The sequence below is a fragment of the Harpia harpyja genome, chromosome 1, assembly GCF_026419915.1.
Source record: "Harpia harpyja isolate bHarHar1 chromosome 1, bHarHar1 primary haplotype, whole genome shotgun sequence".
NCBI lineage: Eukaryota > Metazoa > Chordata > Aves > Accipitriformes > Accipitridae > Harpia > Harpia harpyja.
In genome coordinates this window covers 39,453,020-39,469,028 of record NC_068940.1, presented here as the reverse complement: position 1 = coordinate 39,469,028, position 16,009 = coordinate 39,453,020, and the positions used below count along the sequence as shown (strand labels likewise).

Here is a 16,009-nt window from a genome sequence, read left to right as displayed (position 1 = left end):
AGTTTCCCACTTACAGATTTTCTCTATATATACACACAGAAAAAGTCAAGTAGAAGTAAGTACTACAAAGAGTTTATTTTTTATCCAAGACAGGAAATCTGTCTTTCAACAATTCTCTTCCCATGTTGTAGCAGATTCCCTCTACACACACACGTTTCTCTTTCCTTAATCATACCAGGGAAAATTAAAGGAAGAAAACTTAAAATATATGCTGAAAGGTAGGAATGGTACTAGTACCTCTTTTGTAAGACATCTTTACAATTAATATTTAAGACACTACAATGCTCCTGTTCACCAAATTACCAACAAATACCACTTTTAGGTTCTTACTACTCATGTCACTATGCTGCTTTTGGCTTCAGCTAGTTTTAAACTGACTTTTCTTGATGTTATTTGCAGCCTGAAAATAAGCAAGCGCTATAAAAACAAGAAGTTGAATCTAACCTCAGGTGGTTCTGTCATACCCATCTCTGCCACCATAGCTGCATTGACTCCATTCTATATCAGGAACATGCAATCAGAGATTCAGCCAAACAGAATCTACAGTATAAACATACTCATCCTGGTAGTGACACTCTAAGATTGAGAAATCAGGGCTAACTGAATTTGGTAAGAAACACAAGCTTAAAATAAGTCTTTCATAGCTGAAGGAGTTCCGTTAACACATAGAGCAGAAATACTTAAAATATATCAAAATACTTAAAAGAATACTTATTCAGAGAATTCTGTACAGAAATTTGATTAAGCAGGTAACTGATAAATGGAGAAAATCTTGGAATTGATTTCTTTTCAAACTTAACATTCACTACTGCAACTCTGCTGAACACTAATGGAGGAATATGGGGTTCCAACAAGTAACTACACTTTCTAAATAACTATATGGGAAGCATTATATATTTACATCTCAGCAATCCAATCAAGTACAACCTGATCACAGAAGGCTGGTTCAAAGAAGAAGGGATCACTGGAGTTCAGCCAGCCTACGCCTTTGCTCCATGGGAGAAAGGAGGTATATAGACCTCTTCTCCCTCTCTGATGTCTGTCCAACCTGTCAAGCTTCTCACAAGGTTTCACAACTTCACTGGGTACTCTACTCCTATTCTTTGAAGTGCAGTGTAGTAGAAGACCAAGTTCACCCCACAAATACAAACACATAGTGCATGTTCATACTGCAAGCTATGAAATATTGTAAGCTTATTATAAGGACCCCGTGCTCAAGATCACTAGAAACAAGTCACACAGCACATTATCTTGTAAGAGGACAGGAGAGAAATCACAGGCTTTCTCAAAGTCTTAGGTCCTGAAGAAAGAAGGAATTCTGTTTGGCTTCTCATCTAATTCCAGGAGACTAATTCAGTCTTCCCTTATTGGGGTAATAATTATTTTAGACCATAGATCATTTTACTCCTTTCCTCTAGATTCCTCCTAGGGACTTCCTGTGTTATGTTTTCAGGATAGATCCTTAAGAGGAAAAAATGCTGATATTTGACGGATCCCAGCAATGTGGGATGAAAACCAGATCCTCAATCTCTAGAAATATAGCCAAAGACTTAAATGAGGGAAGCATTTCATTTCAAGTTCAGCTTTTAAGCATTACTGGTGTAAAGGTGCTCTGTCCATCTCCTGGTATCAAAATATCATGGGGCATACATGATGCTTTCCTGCACAAAACTTGTCAAATTCAGGCTTTATTCCCATTCCCTCTTCTCCCTTTCCACAGTACAGCAAGTGTTTGTTTAAAAATCAAAGTCTTTACTTTTTTGAAGATCCTGCTGTGCTGAAGAACGTTTTCTTGCTTAAAACACTTGTTTCTGAATCAGACTTACAAAGTTTGGTATACAGTGGCACACCTCAAATCCATCCAAATAACCACGAATGTATCAGATTGTGCTTGTCTGTTAGTTATCTTAGCATACCTCAAATTACATGCCTTAATAGCTTGGGAATCATATCCTAGAAAAATTAGCAAGAATCCACATTTGAAGAATCGAGGTAGCAGACAGTGTAGTCAATGGAATTGATTGGTCCAGTTTTGAAAAAAAAAAAAACCAACTGAATTCTGGTTTTGTGTTGTGTTTTGGTTTTACTTTTTCTTTTTTTAATAGGTCTTTAATAATCCTATAGCATTGCTATTTGCAAATCTAGCTTCCAGAGGAAGGGAAGAAAGATATTGTTGCTAGCTAATCAAAAGTTAAATCTTTCAGCTATTTTTAAGTTTTTAAAATTTAACATAACTGTTATTTTAATTGCTTATAATATTTCCATTCTTGCAAAGATTGGCAAAAAGTTTTGAAGTATCTGAAAATTATTTTTGTCATTTTCAAAATGACAATAACTATCAAATCTGTCTGGCTTTTTTTAAACTGCAGCGATATTACAAGATAAAAGCAGGATGAACTCACAATTTAGTTTTATTGTTTGATAGCACAGCAACTTCAGCCATAGTTTTAATGAGATAAACAGCAGTAGCTGAAGTACGGTACCCAGTCACATTTTAGAACGTTGGTGCAGAAGCTAGAAAATTTACTCATGAATTGCACTAGGCAATAAGCTACTGCAAATGCATTATATTGTTGAAGCGTTTATGTTCTGAAGCTGGCAATGTTAGTACTCTAACCTGACACTACAAATCCTTATACAGCTACAGACAGAAAGAGTAAGAAAGTCACAAGGATCATCTGAAACTAGATTAAGCCTTTCCCTAAAGCCACAGTAAATGCATTCATCAGTTAACATGCAAGTTTGTATTACATGTAGTCATCTGATGCAAAGGGACTTAATATGTGAGCCCCTACTTTAATCTCTTGCATAACAGCTGATTAAAATAGTGAACTAAAGCTGTTAATAAGAAAAACATAAGGCAGACTCAAAGTTATCCAGAAGATTATAGGAGGAGTTAACTGAGGCTACAGCACTTTTCTACAGTACACTGCTGCAGTGCTTGCTTAACAAAACCAGGACAAATCCTAATTCAACAGCAGTGCCTGAAAGAAAGAAAGAGACATCAAGATGTGTTAGAGTATGTAAAATAGTCTCCAGCATTCTTTACAGATGTGAAAAGAATATGCTTAGAGGGGAACATTTTTGTCTTGCCAGAGGACAGATTTCCAAAGAATGATATTTACATTTTCCTACAACCTGTAATTTTCTCATTTATCATTTGTCAGGGCCCAAAGACCTTTCACTGCACATAGGATGTTTGCATATGTCTAATGATCCTTTCACCAAACAAATGTCACAGTCTGAATGAGGAAATTAGTTAATATCGCTGATACTGCTAATTTAACACCATCAATATCACACTGTGAACAGCTACAGGACCTACAGGGTCTTGTATCATAGCTAAGCTCTACTGGTTGGAAGTCTGATCTCCAGCAGACAGCACCGAGAAGATAACCCATACAAATATCACATGCGAGGAAATTCAATAAAATTTTTAAAGATTGCTTCGATTCTGTAGTTAGACTACCAGACAAGTGTGACTAAAGACAGATCATTTGATAGAGATTTAGAGGCACTAATTGGAACTCACTTATCTACACTCTTACAGCTGCCTCCACTTTTATCAGTGTGCTAGGATTTGAAGCAGTAAGGAAAGAATCCAATTGGATCACAAAACCATTGCATCATGGTATTTCTAGATGTACAACAAGATCCAAAGATTTACCCTATGAATTAGATGGCAGAAAACACATTACAGTATTGTCTTCAGTTGCAACTATGCTTTTTCACCCTTCTGTATGCACAACTGAGTTACATTTTGTAAAGTAATTTGCCTCTGCACATTGTCTATGAAAAAAGCTTTCTAAGAGCAGAACCATATAATTTTTCTCTAAGCCACTGAAGTCTTCTACATGCTTCCTCTGACAAAGAAAAGATGATGTAAAGGAGCCAGACTCTTTAGAAAGTCCTTCAAATGCTGCTGGTACTGGAACATAGGGGAAAATAAAACTTGATGAAGACTAAAAGGTAAATTATTTTAAACAGAATTAATAGCACTCAAACCCAATTGTGCGTGGAATGTACCCAAAAATAAGGGTGAGGGAAGAGAATTGCAAAGCAATTCATTTGCAACAGCAGGAGTTAGTAGGTTCAGGATGATCATTAGGCATCTATCAATAACAGGTACTTCCATTAGCCTGTTTAGTAACAGATACATATAGAGTATTTTCATTAAAAAAACAAGTTGGTAATTCTAAACATTACAGTCAGTGACAAAGCTGGCTTTTTGTTCTTTCCCTACCCAAAGGCACAAGCTGTATTTTGGTTGAAAGACCACAGGGATGGCAGAATTGGTGATGAATTCGACTCACTGTGTAGTAAAGTTAGGGGAAAAAAAAAAGAAACAAACACCAAAGACAAAAAAAAAAATCACAGAGAAATGCTCTGGAACCAAGGCATTACTAAACAGTGACAACCATTCAGAACTTGCCTCATCAAACTCGTTTGAGCTCTTACCTGACCAAGTTGACTGAATATCTCAACAGTGCAGAGACAATTTTATTAGATTTCACCCTGGTTTGCTCACCTAAGTCAACTCGGTGTAGCTTTAATTTTTGTAATACATACAAACCACAGTGAAATCTCTTAAATTTAAATACATCAATATCACAAGAAACCAAGCTGAACAGCTTCTTCAGAACACCCCAAACTGAGGTCTGAGCCAAAGAAAGCAAACAGTCCATTAGGTAACCCATCCAGTTTTGTACTAGTCTTTTCTTATCATGCACCTTTCACTGAGAGAGACCTTTGTCTCCCCCGAAGTAACAAACCTCTAGAAACACCCATATTCCCAACAACTGACACTCAAAGTACATATCACATGCCTGCCACAGAGAGATTTGGAAGTCTACAGTATTAAAAGGATTTCAAATCCCAGCATAACGAAGGAATAATGTTCCTGACACAGCACAATCCAGAAACAGTCTGCACCTTAAGAAGCTCTCAATTTGCTTCATACATACATAAAATCCCAATTTTCTCAAATACTTGTGATACTTCCTCAGGTGCCCAAGATAACTTATGCAAAAGAAACAAGCTGGAGCAAGAACAAAGCCCTAAGTTTTCAAAGTATATCCATTTTTATGTTTTACTTTTTTATACCAACCAAAATGCATTTTTTCCCCAATACAGTAATATTATTTCCTGGATCAAGTTCAGTAATGTAAACTAGATGTTACTAGGTTCATCAGAAGTGATTTTAGGATTAAAGAGATTTATTCCCCAGATTAAATAAAGAGGAAAGAAAGAAGGTACTATACAAAACCATGTATTGAAATGCCTATTTAAACACTACTAAGAGAAAAATAAAGATGACCATTCATACTCCTTACAGCAGTCCTCTACAAAGTCACTGGGGGTTGCAGGTATATGACTTACTAGAAGAGCACAAAGATTTTTCTTACAATTACTGGAAAAGACAGAAATGGACATTTAATACTACCTTGTTCACTACCCATAAACTTAAATTCAGATGTCAGAATCTCGTCACTATATTTAAAATGAGAAGATCCATACATTTCGTTATTACTTTTGGCGTAAGATACCTTCACACCCAAGTTGAAAATTAACACTATAATAACAACGCAACATAAACTTGTTATTACTTTTCACTAAGACAAAAAGGGAGCAGTGGAAAAGAAAGGAAACTCAACAATAAAGCCTTGTGAAAATCAGCTGATGTTAAAATCCTTCATTTTTTAAGAGTCCTACCAAGTATTTGGTGTGGGAGAAGGATCAGAACTTCAGTTCTTAACGTGTGCACTAAGCTTTATGGTTTTGGTACTTCAACCTTCCTTAGAAGCAAGCTGCAATTTCCAAGACTGCATACTCTTACTCCTTTCACAGTCACAGAAGTAAAATATGTTGGCTTCGGATTCTTATATTAAAGCTATAAAACCAAAACAACAAAAACCCCACCCTAAAACACACTTCTGTCTTTTTGACCTGTGTTCTTCCCTTCCAATGAATGGCAGTAACTCTGGGGTAACATGCAGGGATAACACTGCAAAGAAGGATGCATAAAGAACTTCATATTGTTGGCAGTTCAACCACAGAGAAGACAGAATCCAGAAGAAAAATATTAAATCTATAAGCAGGTCTAAGATAATCTATATAACAGGTCAATTGATCAGGAGTTGCAGATACTAAAAACCTACAAGAAGTTTTGCTTATTCAGTTTCCAGTTTGTAAATAACATCCACTTCTGACACATTTCAGCACCTCTAAGATCCACAATCTTCCTTTCCCAAATAATATGAGAAAACACAAGTTCTTAAATACACTGAATCCATCTATTAAACTGGGTAGTCATACTCAATGACTCTGTAACAGAGATGGTCAGAACTATCAGATCACAGCAGAACCATTGTTTATAGTACTTCCTACCTCAGGGATCAATAATTCCAGCCCTTCACAATGATTGCTGTCTGTCTAAGATCTTCAAATAAGGCAGGCAATTCAATTGCTTTCTTTTTAGGAACTTGAAATAAGGTGCTGCCTATTTCTAAATGGGATGTGTTTCTGGAGCAATGAGACTTCATTCAATATTTATGTTATTTCTTGTGAGGTATTGATATTTACAGTTGTTTCCCCATCACCATAAAGTTATTGCCTTCATTTTAGAATACTATATGCAGATTAGAGACAACTCTGCAGCTTAATAGATACATTTTATTTTGACACTCTCTTCCAACAATCCATTAAATATGGCTAATTAGTACTAGTGGTTACACATCAAAACTTCTATTTCACCACAACCTTCTTAAACTCACTGAATTGTGAGCTGCTATCCTGATTTTACCATGGAAGGTGAACCAATGCTAGAAAATATAGACAGAAATACAAAATAACAAACTAAAATCTAGAATAAGCTCATTGCAGATATTAACTACATAAGAAACTTCTACAATGTTCAAAGCAGGGAACACGCTATCACTGCTATAACACGACCAGGTTACAGATGTCAACATGCCACTGTATATATTTCTTCATTATGAAATCATCATTTAGTTACTTCAGTTCATTGTGCATAAGTTTAGTTAGTAAAAACATTTGATGTAGGAACTGTATCCGTGTTATAAAGGTTCCAAGTGTAAAATAGGGTGTTGTAAAACTAAATGAAGTCCTACCTGCTTTATGAATCTCATTCTGCTTTAAAGACCATTTCACCTGAACAAAGTCTCCTAGATTCTGTTGTTGGATCTTTCACTCTAGTTAATTTTCTTTAGTGTCATTCTATTCTAAGCGCCAAAACAAATTTCCTGCCACAGCCAAACTGCAGAAAGATGACATTATTTCAAACACTTTAAGTGGAAGTTTTGCTCACCAGGATTTGGAAAATAAGAACACAGATACACACCCCTGTATTTTTACATATGCATACATACATATATACACACACACAGACACAGAGGTGAGTCTAGGTTAAACTGTTGAACTATTGCATTCACTTAAAAAAAAAAAAAAAAAAAAGAAGCCTTACCCACAAGTGTATACACAACTATGCTAATACAGAAAATAGAAGTTTGCATTTAACTGTGGTACAGACCACTGTAGACACTAACATGCAAATATCACATAAATCTGTGCATGAGCGATCCCTGGGCAGCCGCACAATACAAGCATACATTTCACATATTACGAGAACACCAGAACTCAAGTACAACTCCTTACAAGAGGGAAGATAAAAATTTCTGTTTACTGAGACATTCTTACTGCCTCAGAAGCAACACTCCTTTGGACGCTGCTTCTTGCTGAAGACCTTTACACTTGCAGCATCTGTAGTTTTAGAAAGGCATAGTTATATCTGATATTGAGACAAGTCTGGAGTAACATTTTTATGGAATTCAGAAATATTACACATCTTTTCTCCTCCTACAGAGGTCAACCACCAATTAGCTGAAATCCTCCCTTGTCAAACTTGCATTATCATTCCAGAATTTATTCCTATGTACCATTTGGGTGAGGGATGGGATGGGATGTTGAGGACAGGCAGAGGAGAGGCAGTTAACCAGCAACAAACTCTATTGAGAAATTCAGACAATTTCCAAAAGTTAAACAAAAATCCAAGTCTGTAAGAGACTAATATTAATGGGGAGGGGGGGAAACAAAGCAAAACAAAAAAAAGAAACCAAAATACACCCCACTCATTACAGCTTTTCAGGTTTCAAATTAAATCATGGCTTGTACTGGAATGAACCCAAGACATTCTCAAAAACATGAGCATACCGGAACATCCATTTTTATCTTGGAATGTAGGCCTGTATCTCATTCTCCAAAATGTCCGCTCCAGCCTGAGAAATTAGCCCAGCATATTGATAAAAATGAGAATGTGTTCTGTCATGGATACTGCAACAGACAATTTGAAAGGCAGGTCTTATCTGCTCTTCATGGAAATCGGCAAAGGAACAGAGCATTCTTCATAGAAGTATGATCAAAGGTATGGAGCATTCTTCATAGGTGTATAATCTTACCAACATCTTTAACCAAAATTCTCTGATGGGTTTGTAGCAGTTCTTGACCTTACTTTTACTCTATTCTGAACTTCACAGTGAGGCTATGTCTTCAGGTGGCCAAGGAAAGGATGTTGAGAGGAAAAAGGAGAAAAAAATATTGTGTGTCTCTGAGGGGGCACAACTATTTGGAAAATATTTTAATCATTCTGTGCTATCTACAAGACAGCAAGAAGTTAGAGCTGTCTGGAATTCAAATTAATTACTTCTAAAAACAATTTTGAAGGGAAGATAAAATATAAATTCACACCCTTCCCCAGTTGTAGAGTTCTTTGAGATATTAGATATTAAATCTAGCATCTCAAAACCATGCATCTGCTATTACACAGCAAAAGTACTTGATTTATTCCATCACCTTCTTTCTCATTCGCAACAGAGAAGGGTCTTACTCATATATCTAAATCACTTATATTCACAAATTTGATATCACCAAATCCATTGGAATTTCTTTTTTGTAGATAAGCAGCCATAATTCTTCTCACCTGGGATCCTCATAACAGAAATGCTTGGAAGGAAGTCACAACAGTGGAATACATAGGCTTTCTTAAAACATACAGAGCCATAGCAAAGTATCATCTACTCCAACTTAACATTTTGTTTAAGGAAATAATATTAGCTACTCAGGTAGAAAAACTACAGACATTTTCCTAACCATTTAGGAAAAACAATGGAGGATCTAGTACTGAAAGACCAAAGTAATAAAGATGGTTTTATATGGCAAGGGCAAACACTTTCAGCCAGAAATTACCTGAAATAAGACTCGTTGCAAGGAATCTAAAGAAAAAAAAAAAAAAAAAAAGTGTTACATAGCCAAAACACAAGCACAACAAAAAGGGTTTTTTGCAAGTAACAAAGTCCAGGAAAAAAAATAAGTCCATTAAATAATTTGAGAATAATACTATATTTTCTGAATGACATTAAAACAAACACATACAAAACCTTCCACATTCAAACCACAAAACATCTATAGTAGGAAAACCCCACCATGCCAGGAACCTTGCCTTTAATTCCATGATTTGTGCTGAAGAGAGTCCAGAGTTCACCTGAACTCCCTAATACAGATTAAAAATAAAGCTGTCCTATTTATACTAATATTTTGAGTGTTTTCCTAAATCTCTTTCATATTCCATTTCCGCACCCACGAAAACCAAGCAGAACAGTTGAGGTAAAATTGAGAAACACGGTAGGGGGATTAGTTTAGTTTTTGAGCAGCACACTTAAACTTCTAAGTTTCACTGCTGCAGGACATGTTATGAAATGCAAGGATCAATCAAATCCTATGAAGAAGATTGACTTGGAGGACTCTCATAATATGTTTAATCAAAACAACATCCTTACATGTGTCAGTTTTACTTCCACATAATGAGAAACTCAAGAGAAACACTGAACATTAGCGGGGACAAACTACAGGAGAATATCTTGATGTAAACTCATTAAAATTATATTTGGAGACAAAAGAAGGAAGGAGAATTGTTATGCATATAGCTAGCAGTAAAACAATTACTCCAGTTGCATCCTTTAGAGGACTCTTAATCACATTATACTCTAGTGCGTAAGTTCTTAAAGCATGGCTCGCCATGCTTTACATCTCTGACATGCATTGAGCATAAAAGCTATTGCACTGCAGATTAATTTTGGAATGCAGCTGACACCTAACCAATTAAGGGGCTTTTCACAACTACTGTCTGGTGGCATAAGAAGACATTCACTGTTAATAGCAAAGACATTACTTATTGCCACAGTAAAAGTGAAGAAAAAACATCATATTTTCCTCAATAATTTCTGTTTTTAATCTATTAACCTTAACATTGGTCCCAGAAAAGCAAGAGCATACATGCGTTCATTCACATGTTTGCAGGTTGGAGAAAGCAAGGGACATGACGCAGACACTGCACCTCTGCACGGTCTCACATCCCTACATAACGCTTTAAAGGAGAACAAAAAAAATAAGCTAATTAGAGACTTACCTACAGCTCTACCACGTCTATGCCTGGAGCCCTGCAGCCTTGCAGTGCTGTTGAACAGCCCAGCACAGGACTAGGGACCAGAAGTTTTTAGCACAGCCCATGTTATTTTCCAGCTCAGCCACTGCCTTCACTGCGTGACCTTGGGCAAGTCGCTTCCCTCGCATCTGCGCTCCCCACCTGACAGTCTCCCCCTCCGCAGAGCACCGAGGATGAAAACCCGGTAATTATTCACCGCAAGTGACTCTGCGCCAGCGAAGCCGAAGCTGGAATAGAAGGGGCGGGGGCGGGGGGGGGGGGGGGGGAGTGGGGGTTCCCTCACTTACAGGTGATAAAAATCTCCCTGACATTGATTCAGTCTCCCGCCCGGGGGAGGATGTCCCTCCACACCTTCCCTGTTTCCCTACTGTACGGGTTAAACCGGAGGAGAAGCCGGCAGCTCCGGCTCGCCCGCGTCAAGAGCACGCAGCAGCCGGGCTAGCCGAGCCCTCCGGGCCTCCCGCCCCCACAGCCAGAACCCTCCCGGCGGCCCCAGCCCGGCTGCGCACGGAGGCGGCGTTACTTACAGCACCCGCCAGGCGGAAAACTCACAGGTGGCCCAGAGCCGCCGGCGATCAGCGGCTGAGGGGCGACCTCCACCCCGGGAAGCCGGTCGCCTCAGTACCCGCGCGGGAAGGGAGCAAACTGAGGTGGGGGCGCTGCGCTGCGCTCCGCTCCCCGTCGCGGGGCCGCGCAGCTCCGGCCGCTGCTGTTGCCCTCCCTGCGCGGGGCCGGCTCCCTCCCGCCCTTCCTCCCGCCCGGCTCGCGCCGCCGGCCAATGCGGGCCGCGGCGAGGAGCCGGCTTTAACCATCTGTTGCGAGGCGCCTCCTCCAAGCGCTGCCGCCTCCCTTGCCGGGGGGCTCCCGCCCAAGCACCCCGCCGAGGAGGTGGGGAGACAGGAGAAAGCTTTAGGCCCCCCCGCAGGAGCTCTTTGCCCTTCGCGCCCTCAGGGGCCGCCGCCGTTACCCGCCTCCCCTCCCCCACTCGCCTCAGGATCGCCGGCCCCCGCCCCCTCAGCACTGGCGCCCCTCACCTCAGCGCTCTCCTCTCCGCACCCTCTACCCCTTTCCCCCGCAGCACCCCTCAAATCCCTCCCTAGCGGGTGGGCGCCTTCCCGCAAGCCCCGCCGCCGCTGTGGGGTGATGGACGAGGAGCACGGCTGGGGGTGCCCTGAGAGCGCTGCGGCACCACCCCAGACAGCCCCCCGTTAGGAGTGCCAGGTGGGGCAGCGAGGGTGTGCCTGGGGGGGGGGGGAATCAATTAGGGAAAAAGAGGTGCGTGTGGGGTCTAATCTTCCTCAGGTTTGTGGGGATAAAGTCTTGACCTGATAAAACTTCTGTACTTCTTGCTTCATAATCGGGGTTCACTACGTGGGGTGTCAGGAGGCCGGTGGTGGTATTGCACGGAGAAATGTGCCTCATCCTGCCTCAATAGGCATAAACCAGGGATAAAATCTGTTTTATGTTTAGACTTCTTCGATATCTCCAGTGGACAAGCTGTTCCAGAAGAGTCAGAAGTCTCTTTCACTATTTAATGGTTTTAAGTTTTAGCCTTTTGTGTTCCTAAATTGAAGGTTTTTCCATGAACATGAGGATAGTCTATGCACAGGGTCCCTTATTTTGGGTCCCTGTCTCCACACCAGGTGGTAGTAGTTCAGATGTTTGCAGTGCAGCCATAGTTCCTGTTTTACTTCTCTGTTTATATTAATAATTTCCTTGTTACAGACCTCCCTGATCATGCTTTTTAATCAGGTCCCTACATTTTCAGTTGATTCTCCACAGAAAATCCAGGGATTGAGAAGCTAACTGTTTTCCAACAAGTTCCAGGGTAATATTTTTATGAAGGTGTGTCAAGAAAATGATGCAAGTTCTTTTCAACTTTCAACAACTTGAAGTTAAAACAACCTTGAGATGCATCTGTGGAAAGAAAAAGATGTGTTAACACAAGTTCTAAAAGAATTTTTGTCATTTTTTGAAACTGTCAGATTCTTATTTCTCACCAGAGCAATGTCATTAAATTATGGGTTTAAAACCAGAGTATGGACCAGATATGATTTGCAGGACTTGCAGGATTTGAGATATATTATTATGCAGATTCTAAGGTTATCTTTTCCTGTTGATGTGTATGTTGTCCCTAGCTGGATAGTCTTGTAATTAAATTAATCACGTCCTTTTCTTTTATTACAAGAGAGTATGATGTGTGGAAATAAAGTCAGCCACCTGTATTCCATACCAATGCTGTTATAAAATGGCTTGTAAATGGTACAATGTGTTACTCCAGATAGATGCTTTCAAAGATGGGATACATTTCTTACCCACTAGGAAGGCTTTATCTTTGCATTAAAGGACCTCAACACAGCTGAGATTTCTCTTACTTTTACAAAAAAAGTCTCAAAAATACTCAAATTGAAATGATTTGGATTTTTCTTATGGGACTCCAGATGCATGAAATTTTGCCCTCATGTATGCATGTAGAATGCCTATAAATCTGAAGGGAGAATTTGTCATTACAAGATATTTTCAAGGAATGGTTTCTATATAGTCATAATTACTAGAATGACAAATTACTCTTACAAAACTATTCTCAAGCCTAAATTATTCCCATATATATTCTAATCAAGGCTCATCATAATAATTTTGTGAGCTATTGTTTCTAACATTACTACAAGGTTTTATCTTACTATTCAAAGAATGTTGGTTTTATGGGTTTTATTAATACGTAGAAATTCCATCTAACATCTTAAACCAATTGTCCTAGGTACCAAATATATGCATAAAAAGATGCTCTTCACCTGAGTGCTTTGAATGCCATCACCATATATAGAAGTCAAACAAAGGATGATTGGAAATAGAACAATCCATAGGCAAACAACTGGCCTCTGAAACAGTGAAAATGTAAATAACTTGTTCAGTTGTACAAGAAATCTTGGCAGAATCCAAAAGCATATGCAGGTAAGTGGTGTCTAAGTCCACTGCTGTAATAAACACTGCTGTTAAATAGAAAAAACCTATGCCTTAAGTCTCAAAATAATGTTTCTCTATGAAGTCTTCTATTTCACAAGCAAAATGACTACTGCAAAGACAGTTGCTTACCTTTTTTAAAATATGTATTCTTTCCCCTGGCTCATTACATTTTTTATGACTTATTTGTATAGATTAAAAAGATGACAAATTCTGCATGCATACATCATCAGTATTGTGTATGTCATGAATGCGATTAGGGCAAGATTCAAATAGACCAGCAACATGCCATCAATTCAGGGGTTTTCTTCTGTATTTTTACTTGCTACTATCTTGGTATGTGACCTTGGGCAATTGGTTGAACTTACCTGTGAATCATTCTTTCATCTGTGAGATCTGGGACAGTCATACTTGAAAAAGTACACTTTATTAGTAATAATATTTTGTAAATTTATTTATCTATAACAAATGAACTAGTAAATAACATCTTTGAATATAGACATCCAATCATTATCCATCATAACAGTATTTTCTCCTGCTCCATTCTAAGCAGCATATACCTGGCAGTCTATAGTGCTTAAAATGAGGTTTAAAAACTAGGCAGTACTTTTGTCAAATATTGTAGCAAACATCTTAAAATTATCAAAGATCCTATGTGAAAGTCTTTTAGAGAATAAGCCTATTTTTCTAATTGGTCAAGCAGGGCATTAACAGTGTGTGCAGAGGTAAAGCTGCAAGCAATTACAGTTCAGGAGACCAAAGACAGGGAGAATGAACAGTTTTCCACAGAGTTAACGATAAAGAGCACTGTATCCCTGAAAAGCTTTATGTTTTCTTCATGAAAAAAGATTGCAGTGCCTAATTATAAGAGTTCAATGAGACTAGGGTCTGAAACCTCCAAGAAAACTATTCAAGAACTATTTTGGTGTGGTTTCCATGTGCAGCAGGTGTTCATCGCTGCAATAAGCTCAGAAAACAACATCTCTTGCCATTCCCATACTACTTGTTTTCACTAAGAATTTTGGTTTTAGTGGGTGCTTTCAAGTCACTTCCAACAAGAGATTGTGTGTGCATGTTACATATAGTTACCCTGTAACTTTCTTCCCACATCTTTTCTGTATGCAAAGTCGAGCAAAATGTGATCTATTAGGCTGATGCTTTCAGTAGAGTTAAAAATATTGATATGCATTAGCTGCAATAATCAAATTTTTTAAATCCCTAGTGTCTTAGAAGATCCATTAACCTTAATCAATCCAACACATCTGATTGTGCTTGCCAACTGCCCTTTTCCAAATAAAGATATATCAAGTTACATTAATAGCCACAGTAATTAAATACTAGTGTGAACGCAAAAACAAACCCCAAGATCCAAATAGTGCAAACTTGGGCCACTGATTTAGTTGCAGATCTTGCAGCAGGCTGTTCTCTGAAGTGAACCAGCCAAAACCATGAGAGTGGAACTCGGCATGTGAGCGCAAAGACAAAGTTTGAATTTTAACCCCCTTTTTTTTCCATGTGAAATATGTTAAGTTCCCAGTGGAAGAAAAACCTCGGGATTGAATAAACTAATCAGAAGCATACCTGAGAGCCTTAGTCATAAAGAAGTTGCTTTGTTATAAAGACAAAGCAGATTTGTGGGAATGTTGCCACATTTTATAAACTGTCGAAAGCTGGGGGTTGTTTTATTTTGGTTATGTGCCAGTCATGACTCAGGAACTGTTATGAAAATGAATGTGCTATTTCAAATGTTGCAAGACTTAGCCTAGGTTTAGATAGTGTAGCATATTTACCTAAACAAACAAATTAATCTCAGAAACTGCAGAACTGAAACCAGTTGGAATGTCACTTAGGTGCTGACACTACTGAGAAAATAAAAACATGGATGGACAGTGCTAACCGCTGAAAATGTGGGTGGATTGTAAGTGAAATGTTACGTTCCTACCCCACAGGGCCATGTCTTCTGCTGGCAAACAACTGTATCTGTTAGGGGAAGGGGAAAAAAGAAAAACAGCAATAGCAACAAAGGGTACAACAAGTACATAAGGAAAAGGCTGTCTAAACTTCAGAAGATAAGACAGTTGTCTATTTGACTCCAAGATTAGTCTTTCTGTGTAAACACAGCTATCAAAACTGTGAGATTTTGTATGTTCTTTGATGACTGTGGTAATTGGTAACTGCAATCTCATGTTTCCTATCCCCTTACTCAGAACACATTAAGAGAAATGGATTATAACTCCAGTGCTAACAGGGAAGTGTTCAGCAATAACAATCTGTAGCTTCTAGAGCACTTTTCTGTTTCAAAGGGCTTTGCAAACACTGATTAATTAACCTGTTCTGTGTTCAGTTCTGGGGAAGCATGCACGTCATGCTTCTAACATGAAGACTAAACACTTGAGCTTTGTTATAGCTTTTAAAGCCTCAGCTGTGCTGTGGGGTAGGGTGAGTGAGCACGTGCAGAGGGGCAATACTGGAGTGATAGCTGCTCAAGGCATGCCGTTTGGGTAGCTACAAGGAACATGTTTAATAGCGGTT

General features: G+C 38.8%; 1 protein-coding gene across 5 annotated transcripts in view; it reads right to left on the bottom strand.

The window, feature by feature from the left end:
- The window catches only part of SULF2 (sulfatase 2), a 167,320-nt gene extending 156,062 nt beyond the window's left edge, over positions 1-11,258 (bottom strand). For 3 of the 5 annotated variants that reach the window (XM_052788339.1, XM_052788411.1, XM_052788345.1), the window contains exon 1: positions 11,044-11,258. The gene's annotated coding sequence lies outside the window, so the exon portion shown is untranslated. The remainder of the gene's footprint in view (positions 1-11,043) is intronic. The other 2 variants (XM_052788420.1, XM_052788388.1) reach the window with 1 other exon arrangement.
- Between the last annotated feature and the right edge of the window lie 4,751 nt (positions 11,259-16,009).